This window comes from Planococcus citri, chromosome 3, assembly GCF_950023065.1.
Source record: "Planococcus citri chromosome 3, ihPlaCitr1.1, whole genome shotgun sequence".
Lineage (NCBI taxonomy): Eukaryota > Metazoa > Arthropoda > Insecta > Hemiptera > Pseudococcidae > Planococcus > Planococcus citri.
The window spans coordinates 61827874-61848628 of record NC_088679.1 but is presented as its reverse complement, the minus strand read 5'-3'; the positions used below and the strand labels follow the sequence as shown (position 1 = coordinate 61848628).

Genomic DNA, 20755 nt, shown 5'->3' with positions numbered 1-20755 from the left:
TTTCTTTTCCGATACTCGAATGTAAAAAATTTCATAAGTTTTTCTCAATCTATCGCCTTCATTTTCAACTAATCTTTTCGTGTTTCGCAGTGCTGTGCAAATGAACGAGCAAAATGAGTTGTTCTATCTTTCCGTTTGTTTGAAGCGGGGTTGTAATTGATTGAAATTTCGAGGAAAAGTTTTCACAAAGTGGAAAAAATCAAATTCTTAATTTACATCGGGCCTGGTTGTAATGTGAAATCGTCCAAGATGATGTAATTGGCGCCATAGAAATGAGAAAAATATGTAAAATAGAAGCCTGGTATTTAGTCTGTAGTTTTTGATTAATGATGTTTTGATACATTTTATATTAAAAGGAAAACAGAAACATTTAGAATCGTTTAAATAATAACCCCGAGTACGTTGTACATTTCACTTTTTAATTAGGTTCTTGCAATTAATCTCGAAGAATAAAGAAATAGAGGAAATGTGTAGTTCACATTATGATGTATTTTGATAAAGTTGTTTCAAAGATACTTCAGTGGTTTAAGATTCAAAGAATTCGAGAAAGTTGCACGTTTCAATTCTACTACAAATAACGATGCATTGAGGTTTCGTCCTTATTCAAATATTCTTGAAAACAAATCAGGGAAGTATTTTCTCACACAGCAGGACTGCATAAGTTAAATACTTCCACGATGTGTGAGGGCAAGGGTTCTATTCAAGAATTAGTCAAGAATTAGAAACATCTCCAAGTACAGTTCTATAATTGTATAGAAATGTAAGAAAATGGGTACAAGGGAATTATTCTGATATCTCCATAACGATCCAATACAAAATTCCATCAAAAACAACTAACTACATACGAGTTTATGTAGTTTCAAATTTTTAGATTTTGCGAGGAAAATGATGTACAGGTGTAGAAGTTAAGCTTCTATACCATTCAAGACAATCGTATTTCGTAGCCTATAAATTATTTCATCGATAATTTCTCCATTGGTCAATTGGTCATGTCAATTGCCATCCTGATTCAATTTGAATTTCACTCGTCTTTACCCAAGTTTGAAATTCGAACAAATGAAAAGACGGTTATCTTGGTTATTCATGAACACCGAATAACGGGGATAAAAGTGCAAAAGTAAGCATTGATTGTGTACAAAGTTCGGTCCGTCCTGGTACTCGGGCTAGCCAACTACCCTTTGAATAAATTTCATACCGACAAGAAAGTTTACAACGGTGATGTTCTGTTGTGAAGCTAGAGAAACGGACCAACGTTTCTATGTTTTATAACCGCATTCTTGCAGGCTAAACTTTATCAACGATGAATTCTCAAAGTTGATGTTTTCCATTTGCAATATGCCATTGCCACGTTGTCGAGCTGAAGCTTATGCAACTGTGCACGACGATGCGATATTGTATTTTTATTTTCGTCAAAGAATACACCTCATCGCTACAGTGTATTGTATTTGTTTACATACAAGATGACGTTATGTGTGCACACAGTAAACACAACGACGATGATGCGGTTTTCTTGTTTTCTATGTACAAGAACTTATGCTGCTTTCAAGAAAACCATTAAGCTCGTTTGTACAAAACCGTCGCTCGTTTTTGCTCACTCGACGTAGCGGTTTAAATTTCGACGTAAAAAAAGAGCCGAAAAAAAATATACGCTTAATAGAGGTGCCTAATGCACGACGTATATATACCGCAGTTGATAAGGAAAAATAACCCTAAATGTATCAATTTCTCGTATTTCATTGACCAAAAACCACCTCTATACCTAGAAGGCAGAAAAATACCCTGTTGTGGCGTAACACCCAACGACTCGACGACGAGGAAATTACGACGATGAAATAATTTTCAAAAGTCACGAAAGCAGTGATTACTCGCGAGGCTCTTTAATGATATTTCAACGAAATGCGATTGTCAACGATAAATTTCTTTAAAAAAGATAAAACTTGATGGAAGATGGATATGAATCATTGTTGGAGAGCGAAATAAAGCGTAATAAATGCCTGCCGGCGATAATGTTTTTCCACGTTTCGCGTTTATACGCGAAATTAGCTGCGTATTTCACTGCGGTAAATTATTATTTACGGGATAATGGTTGAAATTAATACGCCTTTTGAAGTTCGCTTTTTTTTTCGAACTGATGGGCGGATTTTTTGCAGGTTTTAAAAAATTCCAAAATGATGGAAATTGCGAGAGGAGGCTGAATTTATTCGTGTGAATAAATAGCGAAGCGTGAAAATTATCGAAGTATTGGTCTTCGATTTGAAATAATGCTGAACAAGCACCAGGTATTCAGAATACTTGATTGCGCTTTAAATTGAAGATGAAAATAATATGATTTATACCATATTATTATGGAAAATTCATAAAATTATTTTATGCTGAGGAAGCATGGAGAATTGGAGATGTTGATAGAAACCAGAACGAACAAGGTATCCATCATGATTTTTCGAAACTGGACAGCCTCAATGAATTGCATCTCTCTGTAGAATTGTTGAAAATTCCATTTCGTCCTATAAACTGACTCGTGAAAAAATTACCAAAAAGGATTGAAATTTCATTTAAAAAATTAATCATCTTTTTTTTTGTAAAAAATTTCAATTTTCTGATTTTTAAAAATTATTTTTTTTTATTCATTTGGCTGTATTTTTTTTTATGTTGAATATTTTGAATTTTTTTTTTCTTAACTCATTTTTATTTCGCTTTCACGTTTTTTTATTTCAATTATTTAATTTCTTATTATGTTTATACTACAGTATTTTTGTTTAGTTGATAATTAAATTTTTTTTCTCAACTTGTAATCCTATTATATTTTACTGTGATTTCATTTCATTTCTGTGAACGTTAATTGAACATTTTAACACGCTGAATTTTTAAACTTTTTTATATAAATTCCAAAAATTATTCAAATGGCGAAATCATTTTTTTTTTTTTTGAATTTCAATTTGTCCAAACTGCCAAACAAAGTGAAACTAGCTATACTTGAATATACCAGTTCGTCTTTCGATTCCGAAACCATTACAATGCTATCACTGCTTCAAATTTGGTCATTCTGCCAAATTCTGCAAATTGAAAAAACCTCTCTGTGGGAACTGTGGAGAACCAAAACACGACTTTAAAAAGCTCATTTATAATGATGATAAAAATTCACAAAAAAAAAATAAATGAAAAAGTTGAATCTGTGGGTTTCAATAGTACCATTTATAATGGTAATTGAAAATATAATTTCAACTTTTTACAAATGTCAATTGTGAAAATTTATCGTTTCGTTTTTATATAATTTTGTAATCGTAATTTTGTAAATATGAGCAGAGCGGCAGATTAAATGTTAGAGCTGAATAAAGGTAAAAATTCATGCTATTCTCTGAAATTTTGAATGCTGATTTTTTAATATTTCAGCTGGTAGAGGGGTATCCGGAGCTCTATGATAAAACTGAACAAAAGCATAAAGATAAAACCCACATATCCAATGTTTGGAAGTTGATTTCTGCATTATTGGAATCAAAAATTGACCGTAAGTTTTAATAACTGCGTTTTTTTCCTTCGTGATTAAAAAATGTAATTATTGAATAATCTGCGAGCAGCACTTGGTTTTTTTTTTTTTATGAGTAGTGCTACACCCATTATTAGTGTTGACAAGCACAAGACTTCATTACTAACTTTCATTGTATAAAAAGCACTGCGAAGTTGGAAAAAAGGACTGAAAGTTGAAAAAGCACTCAAGATATCAGTGATAAGAATTTTATGCATTCCGATTGGTTATGGCCAATTACAATGCACCAATAAGCTTTCATTTTGATAACTTTTCAATTACCATTATAAATAGCTCTTTTCAGTTTCAATTACTGGGCATAAGCGTTTCATTGAAAAATAAATTTTCAATTACCATTATAAAAGAGCCTAAAACTAAATGCGAAAAGCCTCCTCAATGTATCAACTGTACAGAACATCATCCTAGCTGGTTTAGATTCTGCAGATTCATTTTTTCATTAAGTAAGTATTTTTTTTATTTTCATTTTTTTTTAACAAAGGGGTTAAGAACTTTATCGGAGGTTTCATCAATCATCACGACTCGAGGAAGCAAATTTTGATATTTTCCACGAAAAGAATCTGAAATGTATATGTACAGTCTTTATATTCTTGCTCACATTGCTCAACAATCACAGGGTCCAATTCAAGAGTAAACACCAAATATTATGTTACATATGAGAGAGGACAGAGTCTCTGGATAAGGCTAGATTAGTGTAGCACTAAATCAGACGTCATACTCGTCTTCTCAAAGTCCAATTCATTTGAAAACGACAACATTATTAGATCAAGGTAGCTTTAATTGAAAAATAGGGCCCAGGAAGGTGCTATAGATTGATCAATGACTAAATCTAACATCTCATACGTGGTAAAATAGTTCGATTCCTATATGAAATGGACACCTCGTTTATCAGAAGCAATATTTTCCACGCGAATCCATTTTCATTCTATTCATCCACAACGTTTCTCAAATTTTTGACCACAGCTCACCCTACACTTTTCTTGAAGAAGAATAAACACGATCGCAAGTTTTTGAGGAGTTGAATACACTTTTTTTTTCTTTTAATATCACTCGCATTTTCGAGCCGAACTACCAGCGGATTTCAAAAACGCCATTTTGAAAACAAATTGCGAAAGGGCGAGTGATTTTCTAGGAGAATGACCCGCATGGGTAATTGGGTATCTACAAGATGGGAATCAACATTTTATCAAAACGACTTAGAAAGCAGAAGTTTGGGGAGCATTCCATTTTTCGACCTTTGAATCGATTGGAAATGGTTATGAACCGTTTTGAGCCGCTTTGGTCTTTTGTCCAGTGGAATTTGTAAATTTGACACTTCCACACAATTTTACCAAATGATGTTGGAAAGATGAAATTTACTCTGAACCCTAATTTCAAAAAGTTGATAAAAAACTTGTTCAATTGTATTTTTTTTATGGTTACATTAAAATCAAATTCAAAAGAAATTACTTATACTTGATTATATTTTTTTTTCAAAATCAAACTGAGAATTTATTAAATAAAAAATTATTTTGAAAAATTTATAATGACTCTGGTTTTCATCAATGCTATTTTTATACATATATTTTTTTTCAAAAAATGACGATTTTTCTAAAAGAAGTCGATTGGAAGTGGGTTTAGTAAGCCGTTTAGGAGCCTCCAGCGATATTTTGGAAATATCAGTTTTCTTCCCCTTCAATAATTGTTACACGCAAAAAAAAAAAAAAGAATTACTCATCATTTTATTAACTACATCAGTTTTGTTCGGTTCTTGAAAAATTTGGTGTTCGTAGGCTACAAAGTGTTAGAATTAGGGCATCGTCTTCAGTCGATTCAGCATGTTGAAATTAAGGTACAGAGTAAATCGAAGCTTTCCAACTTGAAATTATGATGAAATTTCAATTTTCAAAAAACCAGCGGAGGTTCCAGAACTGCTCAGAATGGTTCGAAACAGTTTTCGATCGATTAGTGGGGGTCGGGGCAAGTGAGAGATCATGGTATAGACCAATTTTCAGCTTTCTAGGTCGATTTGATAAAATTTTGGCTGGAGATGAATTCTTATACGCTATTTTGATCTGGCTTTACACGTTCGAAAAATTTGTTGGCAGTTTGGAACCACCACTAAAAAAAAAACGAAACAAAGCTTTCAGATTTGGAATACGCGAATGTTTAAAAAAATCACATAATTCCAAATTTTATCCAAAATGCATACGTTGGAGTAAAAAAAAATAGTTGAATAATTCATTCATAAGTTATTGTTACTGCAATTTCAGAAAATGGGACATAACTCAAGACTTGGATAGGGGTGGGGGAGGGGTAGGAATTTAAAATTTTCCTCATCGAGGCTCTCATCAACCACAACAGTTCAAGAAATTGAAACGAGTCAATATTAAATAGGTAATAATAGTTGAAAAGTACGAAATTCCGAAAAATTCTATTTTCAGGCATTTTTGATGTTGACCTCTAAAATTGACCACTGTCCGGTAGAAGAAGGAAGCTCTCGGTGGAATCTGGCACCAAAAACGAATTCAACGAACTAAAAAACCCCATCTCCCAAATTCCTCCAAATTCGAAGGTTCTTTTATTGAAAAAGATGCACATCGTATTTACGGCAAACTGGTTAGGCAATTTTATTAACGTCTGTGTTGCTCAACGAGTAAAATAATGGAATGATTTTGTTGCTCGATGTTCTAAACACCTCGTGTCGATAATATAGCCTTCGCAGCGTTTATTCAATACAAAACGAACTCATTTTCGAAACACAAAAGCGAACCGGATGAAAAAAATTATACCCACAGCATCGTTTATACATATACGAGTACTCGAAAGTTGCACTAAAAACAGCATACGCCTGCTGTTTGTTTCGGTTTCGGTGTATTAAGTTTGAGCTAAAAGGCTATAAATTAGATAGCTTTTTCCGCAAAAGAGTAATAGAGATGCATATACGTACAACACTGTTATAACAATTTGGATATAATCCAAATGGATAAAATGTTGAGTATGGTAACTTACACATTCGCGGCAATACAGTCGGCAACAATCGTGCAACGAATTCCCCCCCCCCCCCCCCAAATAACATACGCGCGTGCAATATACACATCGAATCGAGATGAATTTATGAATAATAAGCGTAAGATATTACGTATATTATACGAGTGACTTATTCGTAAGAAATGAATTCTTTCTTTTTATAAATTTTTTCCTCCGTATACTGGAAACAATTTATACGAATGAAGATGGTTTATTGTTATTAGAAATATGGTGGCCAAATGCCGTCATGTAGGGCGCGTTCAAAGCCAAAATATTGCTCTCTTATTAACATTTCACATGGCATCTTTAATTTCCATACGATGACGATATGAGGAAAAATTTTTCACATACTCGACGAGTATAATATTATAGGAATATACACTATGTTTGTGGGATGCAAACTAAACTACGTCGTGAACATGACATCGGTACAGAAGGAGTTGTTTCCAGTTATAAACTTCTGACACTTGGGTGAAATGTAGACTCCGTTTTGAACGCGTCTAGATTCGCGAAGAAATGAACTTTTATGTAAATCTCTGCCATATACGTATGTACATACTTATGTTTCCGCAAAGAGTCTATACCGCTTTCGAAAATTCCAAGTTCGCGACTTTTCTTTCGCGACATTTTTAAACATTTTTTTCGCGACTTTTTTCAATTTTTTTTTTAGGTTATTTCAATTTTTAAAAAGTATTTTTTTGGGACATCAGTGTCTAAGAACCGAAATTCAAAGCTTCGTATTTTCATTTTTTTTCATTTTGATACTTTTTTGCATTTTCAAAATTAAATTTCGTATCACACCCTACCTATAGTCCACCCTCCCCCCCCCCCAAAAAAACCAAAATTATTCTAAGAATACAAATCTTTTTCTTTCACAAAAATTGACTTTATAACTTACAGTTGATCTATCCAGACTCGTTTGAATTTTGAAAAATTAATTTAAACACAACTAAGTTCTAAAGTCAAGTGAAGAATAACAAGGGTTGATTCAAAGGGTAAAATTTTCACCAATTCTACTTCATTTCCCAACAATTTCGACCTCGTGTACATAATGCAACTTCCTAAAACAGATATTCGTATATCTGGACTATCTGGTAGGCTATTGAACCAGCGCAGAAACCGATCCTTGCCATCTGATAAAACACAACAAAAGCTTTCCGAGAACGGAAAGCGTATTTTCCACAATTTTCTACGTAATGACCCTACATAGACACAACAGATAGTTTAAATTGCCAAGACCTGGTATAGGAAAGTTTTCAATATCGTGTAGTTGCTTCACAAACGTGTGCATAAAATAAGAGCAAGAAAAAGTTCACCACTCACGTAAACCATCTAGAAAAAAAAAGCGATAAAAATATCGTTATTGAACTCGTGTACGATGTACATTGCCTATATACCAGTGGCGGGCAGTCGATACGAAAAGAAAAGCGAAAAAAATAAGGGTATCCGAACACGTTTAATTTTTCACCAATCCCGATCTCAGAGTAGAAATCCTATCGCTATTCGCGATAAAATGTCTCGCGTTTTAGCAACTTGCAAGAAAAATAAAAACTTGGCGAAGTTGGTTTGTTCGACGATCGAGTGAGCGGTTTCTCTTCGTCTACTGGCTCTATAACGTATTCGGATGGAAAATTTCTAACGAACAAGCTGCTCTGTTGTTTTCACTTCTCAGCAGTGAGTTTCTGTGTTTAACAAGCTAGCTCGTTTTGTGTAATACTTCAAGTTTTGCGCCAACATCTGTATCTGATGTGATTAAAAGTCGCCAATCAATTTGTTGCCTTCGTCAAGGTGAATGAATAACGAACGAATTTTCTCGTCGATGAAAAATTTCGCCGCGTGATACGTAGGTAGGTGGGTGGGTAGGTAGGTAGGTAGGTACGATAAACGAGTCGAGGGAAAGCATTTTCTTCGCAGCAAAAGAGAAACCCTCATTTTGAACGAGTTAATCGCACGAGATGCGGTGACACTCATGTTGCGAGAGTTTTTATTGTTCAAAAACTGCGCTGCGTCTATTACCGGTGCGAAGAAGAGGTATTCGCACAGACGAGAGCGCTTAAGGGCACCTTCTTAATGGTCGCTATAAGTACCTTTTACTTGTTTCACGTGTAACCTTAAATTATTATTGCGTGTGGAAGTACACACATTTTACGGGATACGCTTCACGTAATTAAACCTCTCCTTGTTGAAATTATAATAAACTGTCACGAGTTGCAACCTTAAAAAGGACGATCAACCTTTAAAAACAGTTGCAAAAGTCCAAAATAAAAGTGTGAGAAGTCAACCTGATATAAATTTGGGAGTAAAAAAAGGCTCGGTTAACAAAAAAAAATTGATGAAATCTACAACATGTTATACGTATTCACAAATACTCGGCTAAACCACTAATTCAGCAGTAGAACTCATTGATTTAATAATATCTTTCATTAATAAATTACTTGAGTTATTAGTACAGGAGATTCAAATCAAAGAAGAGCCGAACCGGAAGAAAATTTTAACACACTAGGTTTTTTGAGGTCATCATATCATAGATGTCCTTGAAAACGTTCAAAATTCGCTCATCCCTACCCTCTTTTTAAAAGCTGATTGGGACGCCCTTTCTCCAAAAAGATATCACATTTAAAATTTTTGGAAGAAATCGACATCAAAAGGGCGCCATCATCAGAAAGGTATTGCTAAATTTTAGTAATGTAATCGAATTAGGGACTACAATGAAGATTTTTTCATTTTTCGATCAGTTTTGATCCTCAAAAAAAAAAATAACAGTGAAATTTCACTGCTTAGCAGTCAAGACATTTTTGTCTTTTTAAAAGCAGTAGTCTTTTACTGCAAAACAGTGAAAAATCTATTGAATTGGTCAGTAAAAAAAAATCATTATTGACTGAATAATTCAATAGATTTTTTACTGTTTTGAAGTCAAAAACTACTGCTTTTAAAAAGGCAAAATGCTTAGCAGTGAAATTTCTCTGTTTCAAATTTAGAGAGTATGTAATCATGGCAAAAAATTCACGCACTTATTTTTGTGCGGAGAATTCTCTCTTCTCCCTCAGAATGTTACAGCGCCATGGGACAGTCCTAGATCAGTCGCCCTTACTCGGCTTCAGGCAGACTGGCGTGCTATTAAATGTAACAAAGATGCCCTTCTGGACAATCACACACGGAAAAAAAAAGTATAGATAATTTTTACTATTTCAAACAGTAACCGGATCCCATTCAAAAATATTGTGATTTTTACTATGAGATTAGTAAATTTTAAAAATCACTATTATTTTTGAATGGGATCCGGTTACTGTACTAAAATAGTAATTTTTATTATTTTTTTTTTCCGTGCAGTTGCTGATTCTTTTAGTGAAGTAAGTAACTTAGATGGTGATATTTTCTGTCAATCTTGATCAATTTATTGTAATGGGGTACCCTGCCCAATTGGCCAAATCACTCAGAAGTTGGGCTTTCGAATGAAAATTATTTCAGAAACTGAAGTATTTGAAAAATTTCAGAGATCTTTTACTTGTAGACGAGAAGCCGAGGAACGCGAAAGACGAGAAGTCGAGGAACGCGAACGACGAGAACGGGAAGCCCAACAGCTGGGAATACTGCCCAAGATTCCGTACAAGCAGAACGGGCAGTATACGCTGGACGAAGTAAGATCCGGAGTAAAAAAAATAAAATATTCGATGGATGCTGCGGGACGTCGGGTTCAACGACTCACGTGCCGCTTTGAGAAAAGTAGCTGAACTCGGTTTTTAAGCACATCAGCACTGTGCGGTGACTTCTAACAATAAGTATCTGTAATATGCGAGTCATTAGGGTTGCAACCCTAAAGGAGATCTAACAAGCATACGGCACCGGAAATATCTTCAATCGATATCATCAAGCAACTCAAAACCATATGTCTCTAAATTCTAATGTTGTATGCTGATAGAGCTCAAGGAATAATGCGGGAGCAGGAACTGTTGATGGTTGTCACATACACCATCACGCTGTGTAAGCTAGGCACATGTACGCAACCATTCGTGAACAAAATCATCAATGGGATGTCTAATGATCTAAACATTGATATAACGTAAGACCAGGAGCAAATAGCCAGATGCTGAAATATGTACATGCCGAACTATACAAACAATATGGAGCAGGCATGACTGTAGTTAGGCAGTTATTACTGAAGGACTTCTTGAATTTTTCGGCAGGGGTAAATGCTGTTAATGATGACCCATATTAAGATTATAATACAGACCTTGGAGCAGCAAGACCAACTAAATTCAAAAACCTATTGTAGGTATGTATCCAAACATTGACCCAGGTTCAAGGAGAGAAGACCATCATGAGATATGGTGGAAGACCCAAGGCTGCCAAAAATCAGTCACAGCTAGAAGAACTTATATGTGCTTACCAAGAAAGATATGCCAATGGAGCTGTGGTGATACATGAAGATAGCACACAGCTAAGGTTAATACATTGATGGGACGATTGAAGACCTGAGCATTACATCCAACTCAAACTTAAATTTGTGATATAGATGTTATAATTATGCTAACTCACCCCAAAGGTGACACAAGAGGAAATACACTGACAAAATTTTTTGACCCCCAGCGCATTTTTTCAGGGGTGAGGAGCCAAAATGTGTTTTTCAAAGTTCAATTTCCAGTTTTTGCCAAGTTTTTTACATCAATTCTTAATGGTGAGGGAAAGTCCCTGAAATTTTTTGACCATTTTCACCAAATTGTGGATCAGTGCACGAAGCAACAGCACCTCTTACTGATATCTAGAAGTTTACATACTTAAAAACGTATCTCACGGGTGACTGACGCCGCTCTGTTGTTAGGGAAAGTTACTACAGGGTGTCTACCAAAATTTAATTTTCAAAAATAGCGACTTTTAGCGACTTTTTTTCGCGACTTTTAGCGACTTTTTTTCAGTTAAAAGTACCTCCCCCCCCCAAAAAAAAAAATTTCCAAATCGCCATTAACTAAAAATAAGAAAAGTTTTTAAAATTTGAAGTTTGGACAATTTATAGCGACTTTTTGGTATTTTTGGCGAAAATCGCGACCTTTTCGCGACTTTAGCGCCCTATTTTCAAAATCGCGACTTTTCGCGACTTTTAACGCTATAGCGACCTGGTAGACACCCTGTTACAACTGTAGAATCTCAGTATCCGATCGCAATTCAGAAGCTGACTATGAAGTACAGCGACATAGAAGCTTTAAAGGCGGCATATTATTATGGTAGGTTGAATGACAAATATGACGCATGGTCAGTTTTCATTTTTTTTTGACAACATTGCACCGACTCAAACTTGTTGAAACTTTCATGGTATAATTTAGACTAAATAACGCATTTAATAATAAAAAAAAAAATAGCGACTTGTATAGAACAAATAATCGACCAATGCAAGAAATTGACGGAAAATTTCAAGAGAACAGACCTCAACGAAAAGTTGCCAAAGGCGCTTAAGCAAGAAGTGCAAACCAGGTGGAATTCAAAACATGATTTATTGATGTCAATTGAACAAAATTTCAAGGCTGCCCAGAAAATTTTAAAGGAAGCGGGAGAGAGCCATTTTCGAAACTTCTTTACAAAATGGCTTTCAATGAAAAATAGTCAAAAAATTTTGAAAAAATTTCAGGGGCTTCGCCTCATCCTTAAGAATTGATATTAAAAAAATGTGAAATTTTCATCTACATTTGGCAAAAAACTGGACATCAAACTTTGAAAAACACATTTTGGCCCGTACCCCTCATGAAAAAAATGTGCTGGTGTGTATTTTTTCATCATGGGTCACCTTTGGGGCGAGTTTAGTCAAAATACACCTCTGGGCCCAAAACAGTGCCTTATTCTCCTATACCTTTCAATGCTAAAAAATCTTAATATTATTGTCAGCGTTGGTATTTCAAAAATTTAAAACGTCTGTAACGTTGTTGTACTTCAACACCACAGAGTCCTGCTCCGTATCAAGCAGCCTGTGCTCTGACGAACCCCAAGCTCACCGATGCCGGCTGCAATAACATTCCATATCCAATACAGTGAAGAAAATGTACCTCGGGGCAATCGATTCTACAACCAATTGGACAACCTAATAACCCTGATGCTCCAAATAAATAGTTTCCGAAATGCACCAGTAAGTTCTGCACTCAGGAAATATGGACTTACAATTCATTGGAGAATCTTCAACCACAATAACTCACTATGTAACCAAATATCAGACAAAGCCTGAGAGTAGCTATAATAAAGATATTTTCTCAGACCTAATTTACAAACATCAAGATCCAAATTCTAATAAATCATTGGGCACCAATTTGTGGAATATTGGCTTACAAGGTTTGAACCATAGAGAATGTGGAGCTTTGAAAGCAGCTGACACTTTGTTGGGAAATGCGTTGTATGGTACAGGTGAGAATACAAACGTCAGATATGTAAATGTATACATGAATCGTCAAAGGATGATTAAGAATATAAAATGTATGAAAAAACTGAATTAGGATTCAACAGAAATTTACTTATTATGTGCAAGAATGAGTGTCTTGTTGTGCTTCAATAAGACTTTTCGCATAAAGCGGGTTGCCAATTGGTTTGCCTGATCGTCATCAATTTGATGGACATTCCTAAATTTCATATTTTGAGCAATTTTCACAAATTGTTTTTGAAATTTATACCTTTTATTTAGCTTTTTCTTCAATTTTAAACACAGTTAAACCCTGTGATAGAAACAGATCCGCTCTTTGTCGAGGATCAAAGTCATTTCATTAGCTTCTTTAAGCCTCATTGAAGAGAGGAACTTTTCCCATTACAGGGTTCAACAGTGTTTAAAATTGAAGAAAAAATTGAATAAAAGCTATAAATATTGATAACACCATGTGAAAATCACTCAAAATATGAAGAAGACGTCATAGCAAAAAGGACATATGTGAAAAAGTTGTATTTTGAAAAAAAGCTATTTGAGAGTTTCTGTGCTTGTGAATGTACTACACTCTTCACAAGCACACAAACTCTCAAATAGCTTTTTTTCAAAATACAACTTTTTCACATATGTCCTTTTTGCTATGACGTCAGGTCGTAGTAAATCAACTAACCTTTTCAAATTTTTTGTAGGAAGAATTACGAATGCGATTATTGTGGTGAATCGTCGTTTACCCAGGGCAAAGAATTGAGTGATCATATGCAAGAAAAGCACAAAGGTCACCGGTATGAACTGTTATGTGACAAGAAACCGTGCAACAAAATACTCGCTGATAAGAATGTCCATCAAATTGACAATGTCCAGGCAAACTGATAGGCAACCCACTTTACGTGAATAGCCTTATAGGGTACCCTGCCTAGTGTCCAATTGGTCAAATCGTACCAATTCCACAAGAATAACATTAGTTACTGATGAGGTGACAACAATAGATTCCTCATTGATGGGCCTGGTGGTACTGGTAAAACATTTTAAACAAATGTTTTGCTTTATTCTGAAAAAATTATGGATTTGAGGCAGCTGCATGGACTGGAATAGCAGCAACTTTACTTCCCAATGGCCATACTGTACACAGCACTTTCAAACTTCCAATAAATTTCAATGAAACAGCTACATGTATCTGGTATTAAAATGAATACTAAACAAGCAGATTTTTTGAAACCCATCAAACTAATCATATGGGATGAAGCCTCAATGGCTTAAAAATGTGCATGAATAAATTACTATTCGTTGGAAAAGTAAATCGTGCATTGTATGGTTTCCCAACTGCCCCTAAATGTTGGAACGAGTTGTTAAATCAGTTCTTGCTTTCACTGGGTTTCATTCGAAGCGAACGCGACCCATGTGTGTACTTTAAACTCTCAAATGGTAAAATTGTAATTATTATTGTACACATCGATGAAATTCTCGAAGTGTTCGGTTTCAAACCTGGTCCCTTGGCAATGACATCTATGGTACCCATTGGCGATCAAGACGATGATGAAAATGTAAAAAATAATTATCCCATTGAATTTATGTATGTTGCTTTGAAATTTAAATATCAAAAAGGGATTGTGTAATGGAACAAGATTAATTGTGACTAAATCACACCAGCATATGTTGCAATAACTGGTCAGAATGCAAATACAACTGTTTTGATTCCGAGAATAGATCTTATTCCAAGTGATAACACATTACCATTTACATTTAAAAGACATCAATTTCCAGTAATTCCCGTATTTGCCATGACAATTAATAAAAGCCAATGTCAAACTTTTAAAAATGTTGGTGTATATTTAAAGGAACCTGTATTTAGTCACGGACAATTGTATACAGCTGTGTCATGAATTAAAAATAAAAATAAATTAAATCATCATTATATTAAGTATCTGTTTATGTCATAAACAACCAAATATTTATTTTTTAAATTTTTGTTCAAGATTTTGTGCATGATGAAACAAATTTTCATCCACACGTTTTAGGTAGAGATTTTGGCCAAACATTACCAGTAGTACCTAGACACTTTGTGAGGTATCGAATAATAATTTTCAATATAAAAGTTTCCACGTCAAAATGTGGTGCTTTTTGGTGTTTTGGAATGAATTTTCGCTACCTATTTCGTGTTACCGCCGTTACCGGTGTCACATAGAATAATTTTTATGCTGTTTTGTTAATTCTCACTTTTTCGTAGCTAGACATGCAATTGTGACAAACTGTATAAAATTCTCTCCTCTTGGGGAATACTTTCAACTCATGAGATAACTACATACATATTAACATGGGTACAGATACAAGTACAAAAATGTGCAAGAATTAACAGATTACTTAGGTACTAAAAGTTGGAAATGGAGAAATACCTACATAACCAGTCAGTAGGTACAACATACAGGGTGCCCAGAAATATCGAGTACCCCTAAAAAAGTTTTCTACTAAAATACTTTGGTTGGTCACAGTGAATGATAATAATGATAGCACATGATTGGTTGTTGGACTGGAGCGATAATATTCCACCAATCATATGCATCTATTTCACGTTGCCAACCTATATTTTTAATGAAAAACTTTCTTTGGGGTACTCGATATTTCTGAGCACCCTGTACAGCAGTAAGAAAGGTATTGACCATACAAAATAGATTGGGGAAGGGTTAGAAAGAAATGAGTAGGACTACATTTTCATCAAAAATTTCTGCCCTTTGAAAATCCATCAACTTTTATCCCCAGATCGTCTCTGTAGTAGTGATATTTTCATTTTTAGTATGAATTTTTCCGAAATTTTAATTCCTATACATAAATATTTCAATCATACCTACTGCTGACTACAGCAAGTATATACATTCGTTCAAGTGATACATACAAGTTACTTCACATAAATTAGAAACCGGGCTAAATTAAATTATTTCCAGTGTAATCGATTCCAATAGGTAATTGTTTGTTAACATAATATTCATTATTAATTCCGTATTTATCATAATACCGCGCCATAAATTACAGGTTCTGAATTAACCTCATCGATGCGGCTATTTTAATAAAACATGATTTAGGATACGCTTACAAACGTACATCTATCGATTTTTCTCTACGTGGTAGATACATATACACTTATACAGCAACAAATAGAGCACATGCCTTGAAAACTTTCAACTTATAGACAAAGAGGTTCGCAACACCAACGGATACGTCCTTACATGAAAAATGTACGGAATTTTAAACATTATCGCTCCACATTGCCTTACTCGTGTACAAAGATGGTCGAAATTTCGCCGTCTAAGAAGAACCGAGGCCGAGGGGGAGAGAACTCGAGAAAAGGATGGCAACTTTAATACACGTCGTTGCAAGCAACACCCCGAGCACCAAGAGTTTAGCAAAGGTGAAGGGTCAAATGGGGAAAACTTAGCATAAACCAAGGTAAATCTGTCAAGCTTGCGTTCGACATTCGCAATTCTCTCCGTGTAATTTACGATCAGCCGTTGATACTTTTAGAAATCACCATTCGTCAAATCTTTTATAAAATAATGAAAACTTACGCCTAAAAAAAAGCTAATTTTTCAAAAACACTCGTCTCTGGAACGAAAGAAAGAGAGAAAAAAAAGGCAAAAAACCGAAAGAGAGAAAACAATTCGTACAAACGTTTTCTTTTCTTCTTTTTTTCAAGACATACCGCGTGAGCGAGTTATTACCGACCATAATATTGGAACGACGGGAGGTAGGTAGAAGGGGTATAAAAGTTTTTACGCTTAAAAGGTTGAAAAACTTGAGAATTCCACGAAATTGGCCAACACGGGTATGAGTGGCGTAGACTGCGAAGCTTCGCCTTGCTAAATTAATGCCACCAACGCCAGAAATAATGCTAGGCGAGTAGTAAAATATAAAAATTCACTTTATTAAAGCAAAAATAGCGTAATAAAAGGCATTAAAATCTTCTTTAAAAAGTGATACTTTCGTCTCAACTTCCCCTCGAACCTTATCCCGTTCCATCCGAATCGTTAATTCCATTCCAGTCTCGCGCGCGCCAACACTCGAAACAGCATCGTGATGGCTTTAAAAATTGCGCCACCTTGTTTTTTTTTCCTCCTTTTTCTAATACTGTACTATATAAACCTTCGAGTATCAAATAAAACGATGAAAAACGCCTTCCACATATTTTAACAACCACTGTCACGTCGACGTTTTGGAAACCTACGCGCTAGTTCCATTATTTCCACAAATACTCATTACGGTATTAAAATTTACACTTCAAATATGAAATATTTAACTAGTATTTTTTTGGCTTCGGCCGCCAAAACAACCACGATGCGTATTTACCAGCAAAGGCGAAATGTATACAGGAAAAAACCTAATTCTTTTTTAAACTCGTGCCCAAAACTTTCGCAAATCGAGTGGAATGTATAAAATTAAAAATATGCGGATGAAATTTTTTTTTACTATTTTGCGAGAGGAAAATTTTTTTTCTAAATAACCTTCAAATCGCGAGCGAAATTCGGTCGCGAATGAATACAAATTTTATCCCGAGATAGAAAAAAACAAAATGTTTTCGAGGCTGTTTTTTTTTTTTACAGAAATCTCCATTATCTCGTGTGCTTATCTGGTGGGTGAAAACTTCGCCGGATTTATTTGTAATAGGTATTGTATTCAACGGTGAAATCACTGCGAGTAGGTGGCTGCTGCTTTACGGATGTAAATACCTTGTTAATTTCATAAAATTTTCAGTTTTCGGAAATCTGTATTACCTATCTACTTGATGACAACTTATGAAACAGTTTCCCAGAATTTCCGAAATGGCAAAAAAATAAGATATGCATTGTAACGAAGCTCACAACTCGATTCAAAATTCAAAATTTATCAAATTCGGTGATTCACGTTCTTCTAAAAAAAAATTTGCATCTATATTAGGCATTTCACTCAGAAAAAAGATGAAAATTAGTCTCGAAACTCAACTCAACTCCTCCAACCCGAATTTCATAATTTTCGGTCATGCAGGATCCTTGACACGATTTCGTTCTCCTCCAGGACTGGAAAAAATGAAGAAAAAAAAACAGATTTTCTGTTTGCAGGAAAATGCATGAAATTTGTATGAAATGATCGCATCTTTTCTAAAATCAACCTCTATGAATCCGAATTTAGCCATTTCGAGTATTTCTGGAGCCTCCAGCGCGATTCTACGTTTCTCAAGAAATTCAAAATTTTTCCAGAAGGCGTAAAAATTAATTTGGGGTGCTGAAAATCGAGTTGTGGCTTGCTATCAATCTGTTTAGAGTGTTTATCTATTCTTATTTGAGACGATTTCCAGGCAGACCTCACGAGGGTATTTTGTGACCATCAATTCTCATTAAAATACGCTGGTCAAAAAAACGCACTGGAGGTGTCCGCCAGGAAATTGGGCCAAATTCGAGAATAAGCCACAACTCGATTTTTAGCTGTCCAAATTCGTTTTCAAGCCTTTTAGAGAAATCGAAAATCACACTGGAGACTCCAGAATAACTCGAAATGTAGAAATTTTGATTTGGGAGATTGGTTTCAGAGGGACACAGTCAATTCGTGCAAATTTCAAACATTTTCCTACAATTAGAAATTTTTCATTTTTGAGTTTTTTCAAATCCGTTAAATAGGTCAATAATAAGCCACAAATTGATTTTTGACTGTCCCAATCAGATTCTTCTATCCATCTGGCTTACTGTATAGATTCAAATTTTTCAAAAAAAAACAAATTGCTGGAAACAGTCGACACTGAAGTTTGAAAAATTCGTCAAAAATCGAAAAATCAGTAAGGTAAAGTACCAGTTTTGGATCACCTTTTTCAAAAAATTCTGTAGGGCGTAAATTTCAACATTTTTCAAATTTTGTCATCTACGCTTGTAAAAGGAACCTTCTTCCACAAAATATTGGAAAACAAAATTTTCATTTGAAACTGGAGTCTGGGGGGCTGTTTTTGCAACCCTCTGAAATAACCATAACCTGCGGTTTTTTCACCAAATCGTAAAATTATACTCATGCATCGATTGAAGGTAGCTTATAACAACCTATCACTGGGAAAAATTTCAATGTTTCATGCATAAAAAGTTACAGGGAAAAAATCCAAGACCCAAAAAGTACCAATTGCGGATCAAAAATTTCCGATCCATGAACGGGCCTTTATAAATGAAGGAAGCAGTTTAATGGTAATTTTTTAAAAAAATTTCTAACTCAAGGTTATATTTGTCTAAACCAAACTTACGTATAGCTTTACTGATTTTTATATTCTTACCTATTGTATTTTATTTGAAATTATTTGAGAGAGTAGCTAAAAATTCAATGAAAAAAATGAGTACCACTCGCGGATCGAAAATTTAAGGGCCCAGTTGCGGATCAAAAATAAATTCACGAAATTTCAATCAAATGCGAATGATTATCATTGCACATCATCAAACGATAAGTTATAGCCTGGGTTTGATATGCAATGCATTGACATTAATTTGGCAAATTATTCATGAATTTGATCATGTTGGAACAAATGCCTATCAAATGGTTCACTCACATTCTCCACTCATAAATCATTAAAATTTTCAAAGAAAGGCACTGCTCACTTCTCATTGAATTAATTTTTCAGAAAAAAATAGCACATTTTATACTTTTTTTTGAATTTTTGAAATTACACATCAAAATTTTTACCCAAAATTTTTCACACAATAATCAATTATTATTTTTTCCACGCCCAAAAAACTTTTTTATGTTGAATTTGTAGTTTTTGTGTTGTACGGATGTCACAGAAAAATATGTCGTTTCGTATTTTCATTTTTCACAATTTGAAACGCCACAAAACGAAGATCCATAACTGGGTACAGGATCTGCAACTGGACTTTACCTTATGGGCGGCAGAAATTTTTGTTACAAATCACCATCCCATCCCGTTCGTTCAGTCGGATGGTCGAAAAAAAACGTTCCAGAATTTCAGAGAGGGAGAGGGGGGATGGGGTCATGGGGTGTTTATCCTTCACGAATCTCACATACGTCTCGAGGTATCGGTTACGCAGAACGATTATTCTGCGATTAATATGCGTTCGTACTCTCGCTTTCGAATAAGATATTATCTGTAAAATTCAAATTTCGCGTTTTAATTCGCAATTAGAATAGAAATAAGAAATTATCGTCGTTACTTAGCGTAGGTTGGTTAATTTCAGCATGGAGCGGGGGGTTAACCATCCCGTGAATCATTCTAAACCCGAGGTAAAGGTACCAGCAGTAGACAGGACGAAGAAAGAGGAACGAAATGGAAATGTGACGAGAATTTTCACGTACGAAAATGAGGTAAATTTAGACGACTGCGTTTCCACCAGGTATACGCGTATTTTCCAGCAGTTATTGTTTTCGTATTACGAATTAAAAGTTAATAGCGTACGAATTCGTCTGCACAATGTCGCCGTCGCGTACACGATATTTAATGTGCGACAGCTTGAAAATACGCTCGAGGTTGCTAATTTGAGCTCTTTTTTCGTTATTGTTGTTTTCGTTTTTTTTAGTGCCTACGAAAACGCAAGCAACGATTGTATTTTTTTCGCGTATTGTTTGATAAATTAGTGACGATAAAACCTGCCATGTGGCTACGTGGGTGGAATTATGAAAGTGGAAGGTTTGCTGAATGTGCGAATGTCGTCGTGGTAGTCGTCGTATGTGAGCTGTGTTGCTTTGAAAAGCTTGTATTTTTACGAATCATTGCGACATAATGTGTACGGGATTTTTTTTTTTACAGTTGGTACTAATTAAACGTACACTAATTCGCAGAAATGAGATCTCTCGAAATGAAT

The 20755-nt window shown here is 34.8% G+C and overlaps 1 protein-coding gene across 3 annotated transcripts in view; it reads left to right on the top strand.

The window, feature by feature from the left end:
* The window catches only part of LOC135841788 (uncharacterized), a 282222-nt gene that overhangs the window by 179965 nt on the left and 81502 nt on the right, over nucleotides 1–20755 (top strand). The window contains exon 5 of one of the 3 annotated variants that reach the window (XM_065358976.1): nucleotides 3391–3505. The exons of the other annotated variants lie outside the window; for them this stretch is intronic. The gene's annotated coding sequence lies outside the window, so the exon portion shown is untranslated. The remainder of the gene's footprint in view (nucleotides 1–3390; nucleotides 3506–20755) is intronic. 3 annotated transcript variants of the gene reach the window in all.